General features: G+C 45.5%; 3 long non-coding RNA genes across 3 annotated transcripts in view; 1 reads left to right on the top strand and 2 right to left on the bottom strand.

Annotated features, from left to right (window-relative positions):
- LOC310848256 overlaps window positions 1-12146 on the bottom strand; it is a 388509-nt gene that overhangs the window by 371503 nt on the left and 4860 nt on the right. The gene's annotated exons all lie outside the window — the stretch shown is intronic.
- Window positions 5652-6465, bottom strand: LOC310849023. Its single transcript, XR_014566740.1, has 2 exons — window positions 6360-6465; window positions 5652-5978 (listed from the first exon to the last, which is right to left on the bottom strand). It is a non-coding gene; the product is annotated as an uncharacterized lncRNA (long non-coding RNA).
- Window positions 6651-12146, top strand: part of LOC310848258 — a 33013-nt gene continuing 27517 nt past the window's right edge. Inside the window, exon 1 of the long non-coding RNA XR_014566236.1 lies at window positions 6651-6936. This is a non-coding gene — a long non-coding RNA (uncharacterized lncRNA). The remainder of the gene's footprint in view (window positions 6937-12146) is intronic.

A 12146-nucleotide genomic window follows, 5' to 3' on the forward strand; every position in this document is an offset into this window, starting at 1 on the left:
ACATTCACTGAACAAAATATAGTAGAAATCTATTTGCACAAGTGGCATTACATTGAGATTATATTAACTGGTGGCGTACACAATTTGAGTACGTATAGCTTAATCCATTTTAATATTCAGAATGAAATGCTTGTTATTGTTTGTTGTTTTTGTTTTCTAAATATATATATACAGTGGTACCTCGGGTTAAGAATTTAATTAGTTCTGGAGGTCTGTTCTTAACGTGAAACTGTTCTTAACCTGAAGACCACTTTAGCTAATGGGGCCTCCCGCCACACGATTTCTGTCCTCATCCTGAAGCAAAGTTCTTAACCTGAAGCACTATTTCTGGGTTAGCGGAGTCTGTAACATGAAGCGTCTGTAACCTGAAGTGTCTGTAACCTGAGGTACCACTGTATGGCCCACTGAGTTCATTGGGACTACCAAGTAAGTGTGTGTAGATTTTCAGCCTTAATGGGAGAAATATAAATTGTTCTGGCGTAGAAAAAGGCCAGTGCCTTCATTGGTAAAGAACCATTGCTATTTGAAGTGCCTCAACCAGAAACTTACATTCGTGTAAATGACATTCACTTCATAGGGAGCAATCCTATTGCATGATCCGCTGGGATAAGCAAGGTCAGGATCCAGTAGATCTCTAGCTGGGCTGGAAGGGTCTACTCCGGCTTAACTCCCTCATCCTTGGCTCAGTCAAGAGATACAGCAATGGATTTCCTGTCTCAGTTGGGACCTAGCTGGCTAAGCCTAGCCCAGCAGGTCTTACGCTAGTATAAACCCTGAAGAAGGTGCGTTCAGGAGCAGGATTAAATCGGGGCTGGATCCAAAGCCCACTCAGCTCAGTCAGTGTTATAGGGGTCAGCCCATGACAGCCAGATGACCTGGCAACCTGAGGTAAGTTAAGCTGGCGAAAGTGTGGTGTGACAAACACTATTTCCAAGGCTGCTTTTCCCTATGTGAGGCTTGGGCCAGCTTGGATTTCGGTATAATTTTATGCTGCCTTAATTTACACCAGCTTCCTAGGTATAATAATACTGCTTCCCTAAGCACTTCCCAGCCCCACTGCAAAAATATAACTTGTTATATTAGGTACATCCAGGGATTTCACTGTGTATGAAGTTTTCGACGTGTAACTTTATGCCCAATGCACAAAACATTAGTCAGTAACATACACGTAACTGAACATGGCCAATATTATTTAGTAATGTATACATCCCAGCAACTTTAGCAAAAGCCTCAGGTTTAATTTCAGTCTGATTGAGCAGAAGCCTACTACTCGGGTGTAATTTCAGTCTGACCTTTTCCAAAGCATAGGATGCCATTTCTGGGTAGGGATCAGCTCCAGATTTTCACAGTCTGTGTTGCACATGAACACTCCACAAGTGGGCACTGGGAATGAATAAAAAAACTCAGCTCCCTTGATGTGCAGTACTGCACCTGGTGACGTTTTAATCTTGCAAAAAGACCTGGAAGCTTGTAACATAGCAAAATGGCTGGAGAGAAGGGGATAAGTAGGAAGTGGGAAAGCCTTAAACAATCACCCCTTCCCTCTACTGTGTTCCACTGCAAGTTTCCTCCACCACCACCCCCAATACCGTTTTGCAATGTAGAAGCAGGCCAGAAGGGTTTTATTATATGCACGTGCATGTAATATTTAGTTAGACCCTTATATGGAGAAAAGCACAGCCACATCCCATGTGAGTCAACCAAAACACATCTGTCTTCTTCTGTTATGTTATGCTATGCTATAACTTCTTACTACAAATACTATATATCAGAAATGAGGTTAGAGGAACACTGCTGTTTCCAGTCCTGCCCCCAATTTCTACATACCAGCCACAGCTTTCAGTGTAATATAGTATAGTATATAGTATAGTATAATATAGTGTAGTATAACAGCACTTAAGCCGCTATGGTGTACCGATTTTGGTAGCTGTTTCCACTGCAGTAGCATGAGCATGCACATTCTTCACACCAGCACAATGCTCTGTATCTGTTCATGTCTCCAGCAGAATACTCTGTGGCTGCAGTAACCCTGAATTTGATGATGCTTATTTGCCACTGATGTGAACGAGTGTCAGCCTGCAATAATAACTAACTTACACCTAATACTAATTTAAGGCTAATCTCTGTTTAGATTTGTTGTGCCGCGTTTGGTATTTTGGAGAGAGAAAATGTAGAGTTGAGAGGAGCAGTAGAAGTGTCTGCTTCAGGAAAAGTAAAGTGGAGGGCACAGAAAGCAAACCACCTGAATGTTAGGGTCCTCCAGGTGCATTTCTGAGCATGCCCAGATTTCTTCCCTTCACCCAAATTACAGAAAGCAAGGCAATCAGCATTAGCGTCTGGGTAGAGCTAATCAGAACTATAAGCAGGGTACTGTAACAGCTAAAATTAGCAAATTCAAACACATATTTGTAACAATACAGAGCAAAACAAGCACTTGTGTATAACACTAACTTTGTTTTGTTCTTTGTTCATGTGATAAAATTATTAACTATTTTTATTTTGAAGGGAGGCTCAAAATACCTAAGGTGTGTTAATCAGCTAATGGTGAAAGACAACGAAAGGTGTCATTTAAAAACGAACAAACATATTTTTAAAAGAACTGGGCATTCTGGTCACCATCCTCTGATAACTTACTCCATAAGGGTTTTGTAAAGATCCATACACTGAGGTATAAAATGGCACATTTTCACTTTTGATTATATTTCTTCCTAATAAATGAAGTACCGTATGTCATGGAAAACAGAACACTAGGGGGCAGTGCTGAGCCTCTTCTGCAGAAAAGTAAGTAAACGTGGGAAAATTCAGATGTAACTAACACAATGTATTATTTCCCCCCATGATTTATTGAACAGCATAAAGCTGTATGCTTCTGACTTAACTCCAAAGGCTTTTTTATATATAAATATATTCTTGAGGGAAAACACCATACACCTACACACAACTTCGAACAGTTGGAAGTTAGCTCTAAATATTACCATAGTGTGGGAAATTTAGGTTTTTGGGTTGTTGTTTTTACTGCGTTTTGTGCAAAGCATTGGAACTTATAAATTACAATATAAAAGAGAAGATGCTAGAAATTGCTGGCTCCAGAATGCCTCTCTCCGCCTGCTTGATCCTACAGCAAGTACACAGTGGGAATAATTAAGAATATGATTGGGCTGTTCAGTTTAAATTTCTGTAAGACTGATTGTGACGTTATCCGTATTCTTCAAAAATTCCAGCGTTCCCGCACCCCACTTCCGTATTCTATAGATCTGGGATAAAAAGTCACATTCCTTATCCAACAGATGCCTGGGGTCGCACCCAAAATTCCCCATACAAATGTTACTGTGGCTAGACTCCAAACTGTTGGTTCCATTTCAATGTCACACACAGACACACGCGCGTTTTGAAATCTTTAGCACACACCTTTTCCCTTGCTATGCTCTGGTAATGTCTCTAGTGACCATATGAGTCAGACCACTGCCCTTCGTTCTTCCTCCTTCCTGCTCTTTGCTGAAATGCTGGCCAGTCCCAAAGTTCCCAGCACTTAATCCAGCACATCCTTTGACACCCGTGTTGTTCATTTGGAAAACTTGGCAGGGGTGGGTGGGTTGAGGGGCCAAGTGGGTCTGCTTTCTTGTCCACTGAAAGCAGGATATAGGGAACCTCTGCCCCTCCAGAATTAAAAAAAACAAACATAGATGCCTTTGACAGAAGCAAAGGATCATAGAACTTCCAATACGAAAGAAAACAACAGCTAATAGGCCACCATTGTTGTACTTGTTGCACCACAACTTCCACCACTGACCATTGCCATTGGAAGAGCCATAGGTCCCACATCCCAGCACTAAGAGTGCAAGTTTTTTAGCCTAACTCCGGTCATTCAGTAATTCTGGGTGGATATAAGCAGGGCTCCCCCACGGGCTACGCAAAGGTACGCAGTACTGGCACCACTTTTTGTGTGGCACTTACTGTAACAATGGTGAATTCCGGCACCTATTTTTCTAGGGAAAAAGCACCACAGGCCCTGCTGATGACCCCAGAGGTATCTCATAATAAGGCCCCAAGCCTTATATTTGATAGTCTTCCTGATTTACAGTGCAGCTCTATACATGGGACTAAGTGAGGCTCAGTCTCAGGTAAGTGAATAGGATTGCACCCATAGAGATGAAGAAATGGCCCGGAACTCCCGTCAGACTTTGTTTATGGTACTATATGGTTTAAGGAACTATACACACCAGCCCGAGGATGTGCTCCCACTGAATACAGTTACACTTACAGCTGAGTAAAGGATCGCAGTGCAAGATTGTCAGCTGTGACCCAGGAAGTCGGCAGTTCAGAACTTTCCCAGTGGTTTCATGGGTGATGTGGCCTCAGGCAGGATACTGTGGGGACAGCTATGAGGCATGGAGCTGCAACTCATCTCAGTTGCCTGATAATGCATTCCTATATGATATACGTAGCTGGGAGCGAGCATCTCCATTCGCTTTTGCAGAGAATGTTAAGAGATACCCCATGTTTTGCAGGCTAGGCACCCATGATAAATGCAGTGTGCGATGTGCAAATCACTCCTGTTGACTGTCCTCTAATGCAAATCACTCCTGTTGACTGTTGCAAATCACTCCTGTTGACTCTAGTGCAAATCACTCCTGTCGACTGTCCTCTAATACTTGTTTCTCATAACTCTTTTGCAAGTTTACCAAGGATCCAGGGGATTGCTCAGTCGGTAGAGCATGAGACTTAATCTCATGTTATGGGTTATGGGTTCGAGTCCCACATTGGACGAAAGATTCCTGCCTTCCAGGGGGTGAGACTAGATGAGCCTTGGAGTCCCTTCCGACTTGACAATTCTATAGTTCTATGATATCCTATTCAAACTTTTTTGAAACATACCCAAGGCTCACATGGTTAAGGAGCTGCCTTCTACAGTCGCACCATTAACCCATCCAGCTCATTACTGTCCATACAAAAAAATTCCTTCCAGTAGCACCTTAAAGACCAACTATGTTAGTTCTTGGTATGAGCTTTCGTGTGCATGCACACTTCTTCAGATGCACACAAAAGCTCATACCAAGCACTAACTTAGTTGGTCTTTAAGGTGCTACTGGAAGGAATTTTTTTTGTTTTGACTATGGCAGACCAACACGGCTACCTATCTGTAACTATTACCGTCCATGTTGACCTTGAGGTGGTTTATCCAGGATTTCAATCCCAGTCCTACCGGGAGATGCCAGGGATGGGGCTTTTTGCATGCGCCAAAAGCTACAATCTCTGTGCCTTTTAACTGTTTCATGCCTAGCACAGCTGCAATGAAGAAGACGGCCTTTTCCATTACAGCAAGTTGTTGGCACAGACTCTCAGAGCCTTTCCAGGCCTGTGACCTGCAATCTCAGAGCTGTTTCATTTGGGCCTGCCAACTGTGCAAACAAGAAGCTGCAGCCAAGTCTGTCTCCCTGACGAGTGCATCTGTATTTGTGATATACATCTGTCACACTTAGACTTTACACTTTCAGATGTACAGAACATTTAGAACAGGGCAGGCACGTGACACGGCCTAAAAGCCTAACTATTGACAAGGTCATTGCCATCTGCAGGAAGCAATTAATGGGTTCCAAGCAGATGTCTGTAACAGGCAAGTTCCCTACTGGGTGAGCACAAGGGTCTGCAAGTACATACAGCCCATTTATTGATAAAAATTATATCTCATTGCTGGGAGGGAGGCTGCATGGCATTCCTTAACTGGTTCATTTGTCAGTCCCACTGGTTTTAAATGAAAGTTGACTGGACTGCCTTTGTAGGACCACATCCCTTGAAGAAAGCAGGTTCACTGTGCTGTTGGTTGTGTGTGTGTTTTGAGCCACACTTATGCAAGCGTTTACCGAATTCTTAGGAATCCTGTTTGTGCATGCCAGTGGTTTCCCATGGTGAGAACCACAGTTAGATCTCTACATTTCTGAAGGGGAATGGCTTGGTGGAAATATCTCTTCAGCAATCTTCTCAGGGGGGAAAAGAAAAGGGAAAGGATAATATCAATATTTTATTGAAAATGATAGAGGGAAAAGGGGGGGAGTAAAAGGGGGGAGAACAAAGTTGTGTATAAATATATACACATGTATGTGTGTGTATATATATATGTATATATATGTGTGTGTGTACATTATATCTATCTATCTATCTATCTATCTATCTATATCTCGATGTGCCAGACTCGCTCCCCGTCGCAAGCGCCGGCGCCGTTCACCCCGTCCTTCCCCCTTCACCTCCCTTCTCTTCTTCCTGGTTCCTCCCCAGAAAGGCTGCGGCGGGGTCACCGAGAGAGAGAGAAACTGGGAAGAGAACCAACTGCTGCGCAACGCTAAAATAATAATAATAATTACGAAAAAGCCGCAGGGGGAGGGGGTTGCTCCGCTTTCGCGGTCAGGCAGGCCCAGACACCTGCCGGAGCGGGAGGCCGAGAGGGAAGGGCGCGCGCCGCTGCCTCCCGCCGACCCCGCGGAGGAGGGGCAGCAGCAGCAGCTTCGCTGGAGCAACTCGAGGCGGAGCCCGCCGTCGGGCGCGCGCGGCGTCGGCGGAGCTCCCGCGGCCGCTGTCTTTAACCCCTCGCGCGCTGCGGAGTACCCGGCGTCTCGCTCCAAGCCGGAGGGCTCTTTTTTTTCTAACCAGGCGTGACCTTTTCGCGGTCCTCCTCCTCCTCTTGCAAACGGTTGTGCTTAAGCTCCCGCCTCAGGGTGAGAGGGAAGGAGGTGGCCCGATTTCTCCCGCCAAAGTCCACTTTCAGCCCGCGCCTACTCGGTCCCACCCACCCGCGCTAGGAGCTCGTCGCCACCCCTACCCCGAAAAGCAAAACAAATAGGCGGCGTCTTCTGACGAAGGCTTTCCCGCCCTTTCTCCAGCCACCATTGACGCCCAGGGCTCGCTCGAAGGAAAGCGCCTGTGGCGACCATCCCCGTCCAAGTAAGTGCGCAGATAGCGCTACCTTGCGCCACTGAGCGGGAGGGGACTTGCGCCCTGGTAAGCGTGCGTAAAATGGCCAGCTTTTGCAGTGCGCCCAGGTGCAAGTCTCTGCAGCACATTTACTGGGTGAAAATGCGAGTCATCATGGAGGTGCAGCTTGCCTGAGGGTTTAAACCCTGCTTTGGTGCCCGAGGTCACAAAGAGACTGAAATCCTGTGCCTTATTGTTAGTACAGTGGTACCTCGGGTTAAGTACTTAATTTGTTCCGGAGGTTCGTTCTTAACCTGAAACTGTTCTTAACCTGAAGCACCACTTTAGCTAATGGGGCCTCCTGCTGCTGCCGCGCCGCCGGAGCACGATTTCTGTTCTCATCCTGAAGCAAAGTTCTTAACCTGAAGCACTATTTCTGGGTTAGCGGAGTCTGTAACCTGAACCGTACCACTGTACCGTACTTGAAGTAAGTAAACAAAACCGCTTCCGACCGTCTAAACGCGCAGACGGGTTGCGTTTCAACAAATCCACCCGGGACTGCGCAGCAACTTCTTTTTGTTTGCCAAAGTCACCTTTCTCCACCCCGCCCCTCCGTCCGTCCCTCCCACCTGCACCCTTCCCCTCCCCCCTTTTTTTTGAACTTGGATTTGCTCTGGGGTGGGGGAAAGGAAAGCACCGCTTTCGGGAGGAGCTTTCCAAAAGGAAACGCCACGCGCCTCTTGGCTGGCAGAGAGAGAAAGGAAGGAGCGGGCGTGGCGCGTGGCTGCGCGCGAGACAGGCAGGTGGCGCCGGGAGTCCTGCTGGGGGAGGGGAAAAGAACAAGGAAAAAGGTGAGGGATTGCACAAGCGCAATTGCGAGCCTTGCCCATGCCTGGCGGTGGGGGCTTGTTCTGCAACACGCACGCAGACACAGACACTGCCGATGCTTAGTTCATGTGCTGACAGCGCAGTCCTATGGATGCCTGTGCTCAGGAGTAAGTAAGTCCCATTGAGATCTGTGGGACATGCTCTCAAGGAAGTGTTCGTGTAGGATTACAGCCTGCGAGTGCATGTAGAGAGAGACGCAGACTTTAGAAGGATTACTTCGGAGGCAAAGGTTCTTGTGGCATCTTATAACAACAATAATAATTTTTATTATTCATACCCCCCCTGCATTCTGGCTGGATTGCCCCCAGCCACTCTGCCTAGCTTCCATAAAAAGGCAATAAAACATCAAACATTTAAAAAAACCTTTCTGATACAGGGCAGCCTTCAGATGTCTCCTAAAAATTGGTTAGTTCTTTATCTCTTTGACATCTGGTTGGAGGGCATTCCACAGGGGGCACTACTCCCAAGAAGGCCCTCTGCCTGGTTCCGTGTAACTTCACTTCTTGCAGTGAGGAACCACCAGAAGGCCCTCGGAGCTAGATTTCAGTGTCCGGGCTGGACGATGAGGGTGGAGGAGGTCCTTCAGGTATACAGGTGCGAGGCTGTTTAGGGCTTTAAAGGTCACCACCAACACTTTGAATTGTGCTCGGAAACATGCCAGGAGCCAATGTAGATCCTTTAGGACTGGTGTTATATGGTCCCAGTGACCGCTCCCAGTCACCAGTCTAGCTACCGCATTCTGGATTAAAAAGATGTTAAAAGATCAACACATTTAGCATGGCATAAACTTCCTTGGACTGCAATCCACTTCACCAGATGCATGAAGTGTTATCCTGAGTTGCAGGTAGAAGTGGAGATTGTAGGCAGTAAGGTTCGGGGGGAAATGAATTACAGAAAAATACAGTGATAATGCCTTTATTAACAGTGGCAGTTCCTACCCCTCTTCCTCCCAAAATGTTGAGAACACATACACTCTGGTATTAGTAATGTAGTGTTCATTGAAATCAATTGAACTACTCCAAAGTGAGTGGGTTGTAGTTTGAAGCTTTGCCCCTGCTTCAGTGTCCAAGCTCAAAGAGACCAGGTCACACCTAGCTAAACGGCAATTGCAGTTGAACTACTTCCGTGCGTGTCTCCTTAGTAAGCCCTAACACTTGTCACTTTCAGAAATCAAATGCCACATTATAACTTGAAGCTCAAGTGTTGTGAGCAGCCTAAGAGTGAAAACCTAAGAGTGAAAACAGAGCTTAAGGTTGCAGTTCTATGCACAGCTGTAAGGAAACACACATAAATCAGTGAGCTTTACTTCTGAGCAAATATGAAAACCTTACTGCACTGTAAATGCGGTGGACGTGGTTTCAGTACACATTTGCTGCTTTGAAAGCAGATGCATTGGAATGGAACCCTGTTGTTGAGTGCACTTAAAATGTTATGTATGTAGTTGCCCATGTGCTCTTTTCACATGTTCCCTTTGTGCCACCTGCATGTGTGAAAGATAGAAATGCAGTTTTAAGTGCACATGTATAAGTTTTTTTTAAAAAAATCAATTTCTGTGTAGGAAGGTGTAGGATTTATAAACGCCTTTAAACCTTTGTTCATGTAACCTGTGAATAGACATTTTCTAAACTAAGTGAAGTGTATTTTTAGTCTTCCATCCTCCACCCCCCCCATAACATTGTACATATTTGTGAATAGCGTTTTTCACATGTTAATCTTGTTGGTCACAATTAATGGGTAAGGTGCTTCTTTCTGCAGCATTCAAATATCACATATGACTATGGTTGCCAGCTTACCTCCCCTCCCTGCTTTTAAGGCTCCTGTGCTGCTAACAGCAGCTTCACAATCAGAAATTTAACTGTTGAAGGTGTGTTTTTCCCCTTGTACTAGAGATGAAGCGATGGGGAAAACTTCATATATTACATTTATTCATGTCAGCTGCCTGTACGCACATTGATTAGCCTGTACGTAATGAGGGTGCTCTTGATTCTAAATATGAACTGTCTTAAGGAAATGTGTTATATAATTACAACCCCCCCCCCAAGTTATCTCTTTAAAGTAGTTTTGCAAGAAATACTAGATTGGGCACCATCCGTTTTCCTCTGGATAGCATTTTTACAACTGACACTGCGATCATTTTTTATGATTGATCTTAATGTGCAGGTGTGCTTAACTGAGGCAGGATTTGAATTTGCTTTTCTCTTTAAAGCTTGTATTTAAGGTTGATGAATTGTTACCTAATACATTTTCTGGGCAGGAAATGGGGAAGTTACAGCTGCTTACAGCTGTACTGTACAGAGACTGTGTAAACGTAGTCACTTTAAATTAATTAAAGTATTCTATAGTTTCAGATTTTGTGCTTTATGACAATAAATATTCCAACGGCCGCACTATCTTTCTTTTTTTAAAAAAAGTAATTTTTTGGTTTTTTTTTACAGTAAAATAAAAATCTCAGGCACCTGCTTGTCAGGCAACATAATCCTAAACCAGGAGGGGGGAGCGAGATGTTGCTGCTATGCTGGTAGAAGGCCAATATCTAGTGTGCGCTTAACTCAGGAGGGGAAATACTGTACGCTTGAGTAGGCAATAGAAAAGTGGGGTGAAAATGACATGTGCATCTCCAGCCTCCCTGGCACATGGCCATTGCCCATCAGTTGGGGACTGTGTCAGCAATGACCCTACATGCCAGTGAAACTCACAACAATGGGGATGTGCCCTCAGCACACATCCCTGCAGCACAGCATGATGCAAGAGTGCCCTAACTCCATCGGTCCAAGGGACACAGCCAACAGTAATGCCAGCACCCTTCACATCATTCTCCCTCCCCCCCACCCCCTGCTGACTGCCCCATACACCCTGGCAGCAGCACCCGTCCTCCTGCAGCCTGAGAGGCTGCTTCCTTACACTACAGTGATCAGAGATAGGAGGAGGCACACATCGTGAACTCCCCAAACTTCCTGCTTTCCTCGCCTGAGTCCCATCCTGTGACTAGCTGAAGGCAGATAAAGCTAGGGTGGGGGAGTTGAATCCTATCTTCCAATCCCTAGCACGGAAAACAAAACAAAAGGTGCCTGGGATTGAATAGCATCTAAGACGATGTTTCCCAAACTTAAGTCTCCAGCTGATTTTGGACTTCAACGCCCATCAGCCCTAGCTAGCAGGACCAGTGGTCAGGGTTGATGGGAATTGTAGTTCAAAAACAGCTGGAGAGAGACCCAAGTTGGGGAAACACTGAACTGAGGATGCCTGAAAAGGAAACACATGTGTGATGTTGCCAAGCCGTCACACCAGCAGTGTAACTCAACAAACGAGCAGAGGAGCATGTGTAGGTTCCCTTCTGGCACCAGCACCATACTAGAAACATCTACACCTGTTGCATAGCTGTCTGCCATGGAACTTGCATGGGGACAGGAGCCTGCCTCTGATGGGGCAAGCAGGTTAAGCTTCCTACCGTCTTCAACTGGGACCCAGTACAGCCTGGGTCGTGGCCTGATCTAAGGTGCTGCATAACAGCATCATTAGCAAAGGTTAAGGGACCCCTGACCATTAGGTCCAGTCGTGACCAACTCTGGGGTCGCTTTACTGGCCGAGGGAGCCGGCGTACAGCTTCCAGGTCATGTGGCTAGCATGACTAAGCCGCTTCTGGCGAATCAGAGCAGCGAATGGAAACGCCGTTTACCTTCCAGCCGGAGGTATCTACCTATTTATCTACTTGAACCTTGACGTGCTTTCGAACTGCTAGGTTGGCAGAAGCAGGGACCGAGCAACGGGAGCTCACCCTGTGGCGGGGATTCAAACCGCCAACCTTCTGATTGGCAAATCCTAGGCTCTGTGGTTTAACCCACAGCGCCACCCAAGTCCCATGACATGTGCATAGCTATTCATAATTCTTTCGTCGTAAGATGCACATCTTACAAAAGAAACCAGTACTTATCAGGGTGCTTATAAAACACATAAAACATTTTTGGTATTTTTTTTTTCTTGCACTCAATGGCAATGGAAATTATATGGAGAATGCATATGGCTCGGTAAGAGAAAACACAAGTTATCTGTTTATTTTTACAAGTTAGCTAGCTATATAGACACTGATTCAGGAGTAATAACAACACACTATGAGTGTCTTCTGTCTGGCATCAGGCCTCGTGGAAAACCTTCAAGAATTTAATTGAGAATTGGATGAATTATGTCTGCTACAGTAAAATCTGACAGGCTTGCAGTCCCGTCTTAGAGAGTAAAAAATGGTGAACTAGCGAAGCTCTTAATCGGTCAGATCTCCTATAGTTAGGTAATGTTCTAATTGAGTGAGTGGGGCTTCAGTCTGCTTGATTTCCTACAGTATCTTAAGAGATGTTTGT

Source organism: Podarcis gaigeae (assembly GCF_964106915.1).
Source record: "Podarcis gaigeae genome assembly, chromosome: 7".
NCBI classification, from domain to species: Eukaryota; Metazoa; Chordata; class Lepidosauria; order Squamata; family Lacertidae; genus Podarcis; species Podarcis gaigeae.